Raw genomic sequence first — 9706 nt, 5'->3', positions numbered from 1 at the left:
AAAAAAGAGCCATGGCAGGAAGCTCCAAGATCACGTCTCAGCTGCAAGCACAAAACAGAGAGCAAACTGGAAGGAGAGAGTAGAGCAAGGCTATATATTCTTTTTTCCCACTGCTAGTGACATACTTTCTCTTGCAAAGACACACCTTCTAAACCTTTCTAAACCAACTGGAATCCAAGTGTTCAAATGTCTGAGTTTGTGTGGGGAATTTCTCATTCAAACCACTACAGCCCCAAATGATGGTATTAGTGTCCTGATAAGGAAAGACTAGAGCTTTCCCTCCACCATGTGAGTGTGCAGGAAGAAGGTGGCCATCTGGAAACCAAGAACAGGGTCCTCAGAAGACACAGTCCTATGGGAACATTTATCTTCAGCATTCTCCAGAAATGTGAGAAATAAATGGTAAATATTCCAGCCTATAGTATTTTTATAGCCATTACATGTAGAACTTCAAAATAGGATTATATTTGTGTCCAGCAGGACTCCAAATCTAGTAACCCAACTAAATAGATGACACAGAGAACACTGTGTGTCTATGAAGATAGATGTTGGAGTTAGATGAGCGCAAGTGAAAGAAACCGTGGGGCCACTGAAGGAAGGAACTGCTCTTTAAAGACTTTGGAGGTCATCCAGTCTGCTGACATCAGGATTCCAGGTTTCTGGTTTCTAAAATGATAAAAGAATGTCCAGTTTTCAAATGATCAAATTATTAGCAAAGTGTTACAGCAGCCACAGAAAACCAGTACACAGAGGGATAATGCACAGAAACATGTAAAGCTAACCCAAAATAAGCATGGAATTTGCAAAGCACCAACTGAACACAAGCGATGAGTCCATCCTAGTTATCCATGAGGCTGGAAATGCACTAGTCCTCTGGAGGTCAGAGAGGAGTGCAAGCAAGGGCATGCTTTGAGCCCTTGCTTTGTTTTGACCATGTTTTGTTTTGCTCATTATACACACAAGGTCTTCTTTCCTAATCTATGAGCACAGGGACAACTCAGAACCTATCTGGAATTCCAGGACAGAGAAAGAGATGGCCTGGGGTTAAAAGGACAAAGGATGAATGATGGAAAGTACAGTAGGAAAGAACTAGGTTGCCAAGAAGGCGATGATTAAAATCTCAAGCTGAAGTCAACTGCCCTCACTATTGTCTACAGCACTTTAGACATGGAAGGCACTCCATGCAAATACATCTCTATTTTTTTCTAGAGATTCCACTTTGGCTCCTTCTAGTGAACCAGGCTAAAATAAACCGAGAAGCCTGCTTTTAATATTTTCCTTTCAGTCCCATCCTTTTAAGAGTGAACCTTAGACCACCTGTATCAGAATTCCTTAGGGTGCTTATTACCAGGACAGATTTATGGGTCTCAGCTCACAGACTAAATCACAATCTCTGGACATTTTAACACACATCACAGAGCGTTTAGATGCATACTAAAATTTAAGCACCACTGTTGCTTCTCAGACTTTTATACTAACTTACATCCATCACTACCAATTGTTATCAGATGTGAGAGATTCTCTGTTCTGTGGGGATTTGAAATCCTTTGTCCCTCAGTGGTAAATTTCTTTGAACTCTAGTGTTTTCCCCAAAGTCTACTACTATGTAGATTCATATTCCCTTGTTTGTTTGCTCCCATGATATCAAGAATGTTTCCCATATCTGAGTTGGGTGAAGGATGCCCTAGTTTATGTAGACAGCAGGTTCCTGCATCTTATTCTACACTATTTCACAACCCACCTATATATTGACATTGATTCTGGACCTCTCTAGTGACAAAGAGTGGACAATAATAGGAGTGCATATCGCTTTCATTTCAGAACTATGTCTGTGTTCCTATCCCCAAAGTATTGGAATTTACTTTCAAAGGCCCACAGTCCCTTAAAGCATTTTGTGAACTCCCAGGTAAAGAAACTCTGGTGGAAGTTTTATAACACTACAGATTGATGATTCATTTCTCTAATGGAAACAATAAAGGTGACAATAACCAACCATTACTGAGCACTTACCATGTACGAGGCATGAAGCTAAACGCTTGTCTTATTTCATTCCTCTCTTATGCTTCTCTAAGGATCAGATAGTGATAGGATCTCTGTTTTACAGTTGAAAAGCATGAGCCTCTTCCGGTCAGAAAAGCACCAGGGCAGCTGGGGCGCAGGGTCAGCTGACACTCGCCAGCTACTCACAACACCCGCCACAGGATCTTAAGACTTCTGGTGAGTGGAGCACAGCTTCTGCTCCAATCCAATTGCGCGGGACCTGAGACTGCATTAGTTAGGGAAGCAGAAACCGGCCTGAGTAGGGCCACAGGCCTCATCCGGCCGAATCAGCGCCGGGGTAGCGGGAGCGCAGGGTTGCCTGACACCCGCCAGCTACCCACGACCCCCCCGCCACAGGATTTTGGGACTGCTGGTGAGTGGAACACAGCTTCTGCTCCAGTCCAATCACGCGGGACCTGAGACTGCTCTGGTTGGGGAGAGAGAAATCCGGCCTACATAGGGCCACAACCCTCTTCCGGTCAGAAAAGCACCGGGGCAGCTGGGGCGCAGGGTCGGCTGACACTCACCAGCTACCCACAACACCCGCCACAGGATCTTAAGACTTCTGGAGAGTGGAACACAGCTTCTGCTCCAATCCAATTGCACGCGGGACCAGAGACTGCATTAGTTAGGGAAGCAGAAAACCGGCCTGAGTAGGACCACAGGCCTCTTCCGGCTGGACCAGCACCGGGGTACCGTCAGCTACCCACGACGCCCGCCGCAGGAATTAGAGACTGCTGGTGAGTGGAACACAGCTTCTGCTCCAATCTTTAAACAGTGACAACTATAACAACTAACCCCAGAGATTACCAGATGGCGAAAGGTAAACATAATAATCTTACTAACAGAAACCAAGACCACTCACCATCATCAGAACCCAGCACCCCCACTTCGCCCAGTCCAGGGCACCCCAACACACCGGAAAAGCTAGACATGGATTTAAAAGCATATCTCCTGATGATGATAGAGGACTTCAAGAAGGACTTTAATAACACACTTAAAGAAATACAGGAGAACACTGCTAAACAGGCAGAAGACAATAAAGAGGAAGCACAAAAATCCCTTAAAGAATTGCAGGAGAACAATGCTAAAGAGTTACAAATCCTTAAAGAAAAACAGGATAACATAATCAAACAAGTAGAAGTCCTTACAGAAAAACAGGAAAACACATCCAAACAGATGATGGAAATGAACAAAACCATACTAGACCTAAAAAGGGAAGTAGACACAATAAAGAAAACCCAAAATGAGGCAACACTGGAGATAGAAACCCTAGGAAAGAAATCTGGAACCATAGATACGATCATCAGCAACAGAATACAAGAGATGGAAGAGAGAATCTCAGGTGCAGAAGATTCCATAGAGAACATCAGCACAACAATCAAGGAAAATGTAAAATGCAAAAAGATCCTAACTCAAAACATCCAAGAAATACAGGACACAATGAGAAGACCAAACCTACGGATAATAGGAGTGGATGAGAATGAAGATTTTCAACTCAAAGGACCAGCAAACATCTTCAACAAAATTATAGAAGAAAACTTCCCAAACCTAAAGAAAGAGATGCCCATGAACATACAAGAAGCCTACAGAACTCCAAATAGACTGGACCAGAAAAGAAATACCTCCCGACACATTATTATCAGAACAACAAATGCTCTAAATAAAGATAGAATACTAAAAGCAGTAAGAGAAAAAGGCCAAGTAACATATAAAGGCAAGCCTATCAGAATTACACCAGATTTTTCACCAGAGACTATGAAAGCCAGAAGATCCTGGATGGATGTTATACAGACACTAAAAGAACACAAATTCCAGCCCAGGCTACTATACCCAGCCAAACTCTCAATTAACATAGATGGAGAAACCAAAGTATTCAACGACAAAACCAAATTCACACATTATCTCTCCACGAATCCAGCCCTTCAAAGGATAATAACAGAAAAAAACCAATACAAGGACAGGAACCACAACCTAGAAACAACAAGAAGATAATCCCTCAACAAACCTAAAAGAAGACAGCCACAAGAACAAAATGCCAACTTTAACAACAAAAATAACAGGAAACAACAATTACTTTTCCTTAATATCTCTTAATATCAATGGACTCAACTCCCCGATAAAAAGACACAGACTAACAAACTGGCTACACAAACAAGACCCAACATTTTGCTGCTTACAGGAAACTCATCTCAGAGAAAAGGATAGACACTACCTCAGAATGAAAGGCTGGAAAACAATTTTCCAAGCAAATGGCATGAAGAAACAAGCTGGAGTAGCCATTCTAATATCTGATAAGATTGACTTCCAACCCAAAGTCATTAAAAAAGACAGGGAGTGACACTTCATACTCATCAAAGGTAAAATCCTCCAAGAGGAACTATCAATCCTGAATATCTATGCTCCAAATACAAAGGCAGCCACATTCATTAAAGAAACTTTAGTAAAGCTCAAAGCACACATTGCACCTCATACAATAATAGTGGGAGACTTCAACACACCACTTTCACCAATGGACAGATCATGGAAACAGAAATTAAACAGGGACACAGTGAAACTAAGAGAAATTATGAATCAAATGGATCTGGCAGATATCTACAGAACATTCTATCCTAAAACAAAAGGATATACCTTCTTCTCAGCACCTCATGGTACCTTCTCCAAAACTGACCACATAATTGGTCACAAAGCAGGCCTCAACAGATATAAAAATATTGAAATTGTCCCATGCATCCTATCAGATCACCATGGCCTAAGGCTGATCTTCAATAACAAAATAAATAATAGAAAGCCAACCTTCACGTGGAAACTGAACAACACTCTTCTCAATGATACCTTGGTCAAGGAAGGAATAAAGAAAGAAATTAAGGACTTTTTAGAGTTCAATGAAAATGAAGCCACAACATACCCAAACTTATGGGACGCAATGAAAGCATTTCTAAGAGGAAAACTCATAGCTCTGAGTGCCTCCAAAAGGAAACTAGAGAGAGCACACATTAGCAGCTTGACAACACACCTAAAAGCACTAGAACAAAAGGAAGCAAATTCACCCAAGAGGAGTAGACGGCAGGAAATAATCAAACTCAGGGGTGAAACCAACCAAGTGGAAACAAGAAAAACTATTCAAAGAATCAACCACTCAAGGAGCTGGTTCTTTGAGAAAATCAACAAGATAGATAAACCCTTAGCCAGACTCACTAGAGGGCACAGGGAAAGCATCCTAATCAACAAAATCAGAAATGAAAAAGGAGACATAACAACAGATCCTGAAGACATCCAAAACACCATCAGATCCTTCTACCAAAGGCTATACTCAACAAAACTGGAGAACCTGGATGAAATGGAGAAGTTCCTAGACAGATACCAGGTACCAAAGTTGAATCAAGATCAGATTAATGATCTAAACAGCCCTATATCCCCCAAAGAAATAGAAGCAGTCATTACTAGTCTCCCAACTAAAAAAAGCCCAGGACCAGATGGGTTTAGTGCAGAGTTCTATCAGACCTTCAAAGAAGATCTAATCCCAGTTCTTCACAAACTATTCCACAAAATAGAAACAGAAGGTACTCTACCCAACTCATTCTATGAAGCCACAATTACTCTGATACCTAAACCACAAAAAGACCCAACAAAGATAGAAAAATTCAGACCAATATCCCTTATGAATATTGATGCAAAAATCCTCAATAAAGTTCTTGCTAACCGAATCCAAGAACACATCAAAACAATCATCCATCCTGACCAAGTAGGTTTCATCCCAGGGATGCAGGGATGGTTCAATATACGGAAATCCATCAACGTAATCCAGTATATAAACAAACTCAGAGACAAAAACCACATGGTCATCTCGTTAGATGCGGAAAAAGCATTTGACAAGATCCAACACCCATTCATGATAAAAGTCTTGGAAAGATCAGGAATTCAAGGCCCATACCTAAACATGATAAAAGCAATCTACAGCAAACCAGTAGCCAACATCAAAGTAAATGGTCAGAAGCTTGAAGCAATCCCTCTAAAATCAGGGACTAGACAAGGCTGTCCACTTTCTCCATACCTATTCAACATTGTACTTGAAGTCCTAGCCAGAGCAATTCGACAACAAAAGGAGATCAAAGGGATACAAATTGGAAAAGATGAAGTCAAAATATCACTTTTTGCAGATGATATGATAGTATATATAAGTGACCCTAAAAATTCCACCAGAGAACTCCTAAGCCTGATAAACAGCTTCGGTGAAGTAGCTGGATATAAAATTAACTCAAACAAATCAATGGCCTTTCTCTACACAAAGAATAAACAGGATGAGAAAGGAATTAGGGAAACAATACCCTTCTCAATAGTCACAAATAATATAAAATATCTTGGCGTGACTCTAACTAAGGAAGTGAAAGATCTGTATAATAAAAACTTCAAGTCTCTGAAGAAAGAAATTATAGAAGATCTCAGAAGATGGAAAGATCTCCCATGCTCATGGATTGGCAGGATCAACATTGTAAAAATGGCTATCTTGCCAAAAGCAATCTACAGATTCAATGCAATCCCCATCAAAATTCCAAATCAATTCTTCAACGAATTAGAAAGTGCAATCTGCAAATTCATCTGGAATAACAAAAAACCTAGGATAGCAAAAACTCTTCTCAAGGATAAAAGAACCTCTGGTGGAATCACCATGCCGGACCTAAAGCTCTACTACAGAGCAATTGTGATAAAAACTGCATGGTACTGGTATAGTGACAGACAAATAGACCAATGGAATAGAATTGAAGACCCAGAAATGAACCCACACACCTATGGTCACTTGATCTTCGACAAGGGAGCTAAAAACATCCAGTGGAAGAAAGACAGCATTTTCAACAAATGGTGCTGGCACAACTGGTTGTTAACATGTAGAAGAATGCGAATCGATCCATTCCTATCTCCTTGTACTAAGGTCAAGTCTAAGTGGATCAAGGAACTTCACATAAAACCAGAGACACTGAAACTTATAGAGGAGAAAGTGGGGAAAAGCCTTGAAGATATGGGCACAGGGGAAAAATTCCTGAATAGAACAGTAATGGCTTGTGCTGTAAGATCGAGAATTGACAAGTGGGACCTCATGAAACTACAAAGCTTCTGCAAGGCTAAAGACACCATCAATAAGACAAAAAAACCACCAACAGATTGGGAAAGGATCTTCACCTATCCTAAATCAGATAAGGGACTAATATCCAATATATATAAAGAACTCAAGAAGGTGGACTCCAGAAAGTCAAATAACCCCATTAAAAAATGGGGCTCAGAACTGAACAAAGAATTCTCACCTGAGGAATACCGAATTGCAGAGAAACACCTGAAAAAATGTTCAACATCCTTAATCATCAGGGAAATGCAAATCAAAACAACCCTGAGATTCCACCTCACACCAGTCAGAATGGCTAAGATCAAAAATTCAGGTGACAGCAGATGCTGGCGAGGATGTGGAGAAAGAGGAACACTCCTCCATTGTTGGTGGGATTGCAAGCTTGTACAACCACTCTGGAAATCAGTCTGGCGGTTCCTCAGAAAATTGGACATAGTACTACCGGAGGATCCAGCAATACCTCTCCTGGGCATATATCCAGAAGATGTCCCAACCGGTAAAAAGGACACATGCTCCACTATGTTCATAGCAGCCCTATTTATAATAGCCAGAAGCTGGAAAGAACCCAGATGTCCCTCAACAGAGGAATGGATACAGAAATTATGGTACATTTACACAATGGAGTACTACTCAGCTATTAAAAAGAATGAATTTATGAAATTCCTAGCCAAATGGATGGACCTGGAGGGCATCATCTTGAGTGAAGTAACACAATCACAAAAGAACTCACACAATATGTATTCACTGATAAGTGGATATTAGCCCAAAACTTAGGATACCCAAGATATAAGATACAATTTGATAAACGCATGAAACTCAAGAAGAATGAAGACCAAAGTGTGGACACTGTGCACCTTCTTAGAATTGGGAACAAAACACCCAGGGAAGGAGTTACAGAGACTAAGTTCGTAGCTGTGATGAAAGGATGGACCATTTAGAGACTGCTGTATCCAGGGATCCGTCCCATAATCAGCTTCTAAACGCTGACACCATTGCATACACTAGCAAAATTTTGCTGAAAGGACCCAAATATAGCTGTCTCTTGTGAGACGATGCAGGGGCCTAGCAAACACAGGAGTGGATGTTCACAGTCAGCTATTGGATGTATCACAGGGCTCCCAATGGAGAAGCTAGAGAAAGTACCCAAGGAGCTAAAGGGATCTGCAACCCTATTGTTGGAACAACATGATGTACTAACCAGAACCCCGGAGCTCTTGTCTCTAGCTGCATATGTATCGAAAGATGGCCTAGTCGGCCATCATTGGAAAGAGAGGCCCATTGGACTTGCAAACTTTATATGCCCCAATATAGGGGAATGCCAGGGCCAAAAGAATGGGAATGGGTGGGTAGGGAAGTGGGGGGCGCTATGGGGGACTTTTGGGATAGCATTGGAAATGTAATTGAGGAAAATATGTAATAAAAATATTAAAAATCAAAAAAAAAAAAAGAAAAGCATGAGCCTTCAAGAGTTTCTATAGAAATCCCTAGCTCAGTAAGCTAAGAACTCATTCTCCTGGACCACGGGAGACCACATGTTGGTTTTCTTCAGATCTCCTAGTTTTCCCTTGGCTAAGAGGTGAGGCCAAATCACCTGGCTTGTTGTCAAATCATGTAGACTACTTTAATATCCCAGTAGCCTGTAGGGACCCTGACAGAATTGGAAATAACCTTGAATCTCCTTCAATTGGTCCTTGGGTGTCTCAGTTTGTGTCTTACAATGTATTGTTTATCTGTTGGTTTCTCTATGTATAGTTTATTTGTTTGCATTTTGGGCATAAATAGTCCCTAATGCTCTGAGAGCAAGACAGAAGTCTAAGTTGGGAGTAAGAAGGGTTATGAAGGCAACAAGACAAGCTGAGAATGGTGACATTTTGGGTACTATTTTAAGACAGGGAAAGTCTCTTCAGGAATATAGCATTAGGATCGGTGAAAATGTGCTTTCCAGCCACTGGGAAGAACATCTGTAAAGAATCTGGTGCATGCTTCCAAGCAGAGTCATCTGTAAGGCAGATGTCTGCACATGGATTTGGGAGGATTGAAAAGGTAGAGGATGGCTTATCTTGCATCCTATATGGATTGAGCATAGAGTTTTAAATTTCATTTGGTATTGGAAAGTCCTCAAGGTGAGAAATAGGGGAGATACATGGTATATTTGATCTCCAACTGGAAGCAGTGTGGCCATTGCATGAAGAAGAAAAGAAGTTGACTCAAAACAGTGAAGTGAATAACAATAAAGTCAAAATTTAGTGTGTCCATACAGAATCTGACTTCTCAAAACAATATTTTCAATTGCCTAACAAAAAATAGATTAATTATAAGAAACATTACACAAAATACAGTTAGTGAAATATTTAACATGTATTTCTTTATGAACCCATCAAATAGTAAAATCTTAATGCTGAATCTTCCATAATACCAAAGCCATGGTAAATAGCAACATTATTTCAACATCTCTCACCCTCTGTATGTATGAAATTTTCTATAGTTTTTTTAGTTAATATGTCATGAATCCAATTAAAGACCTATAATGTCTCCATAGAATCAATT

Source organism: Mus caroli, unplaced genomic scaffold (genome assembly GCF_978045245.1).
Source record: "Mus caroli unplaced genomic scaffold, Mus_caroli_1 scaffold_7, whole genome shotgun sequence".
NCBI lineage: Eukaryota > Metazoa > Chordata > Mammalia > Rodentia > Muridae > Mus > Mus caroli.
This window is presented reverse-complemented; position numbering follows the sequence as displayed.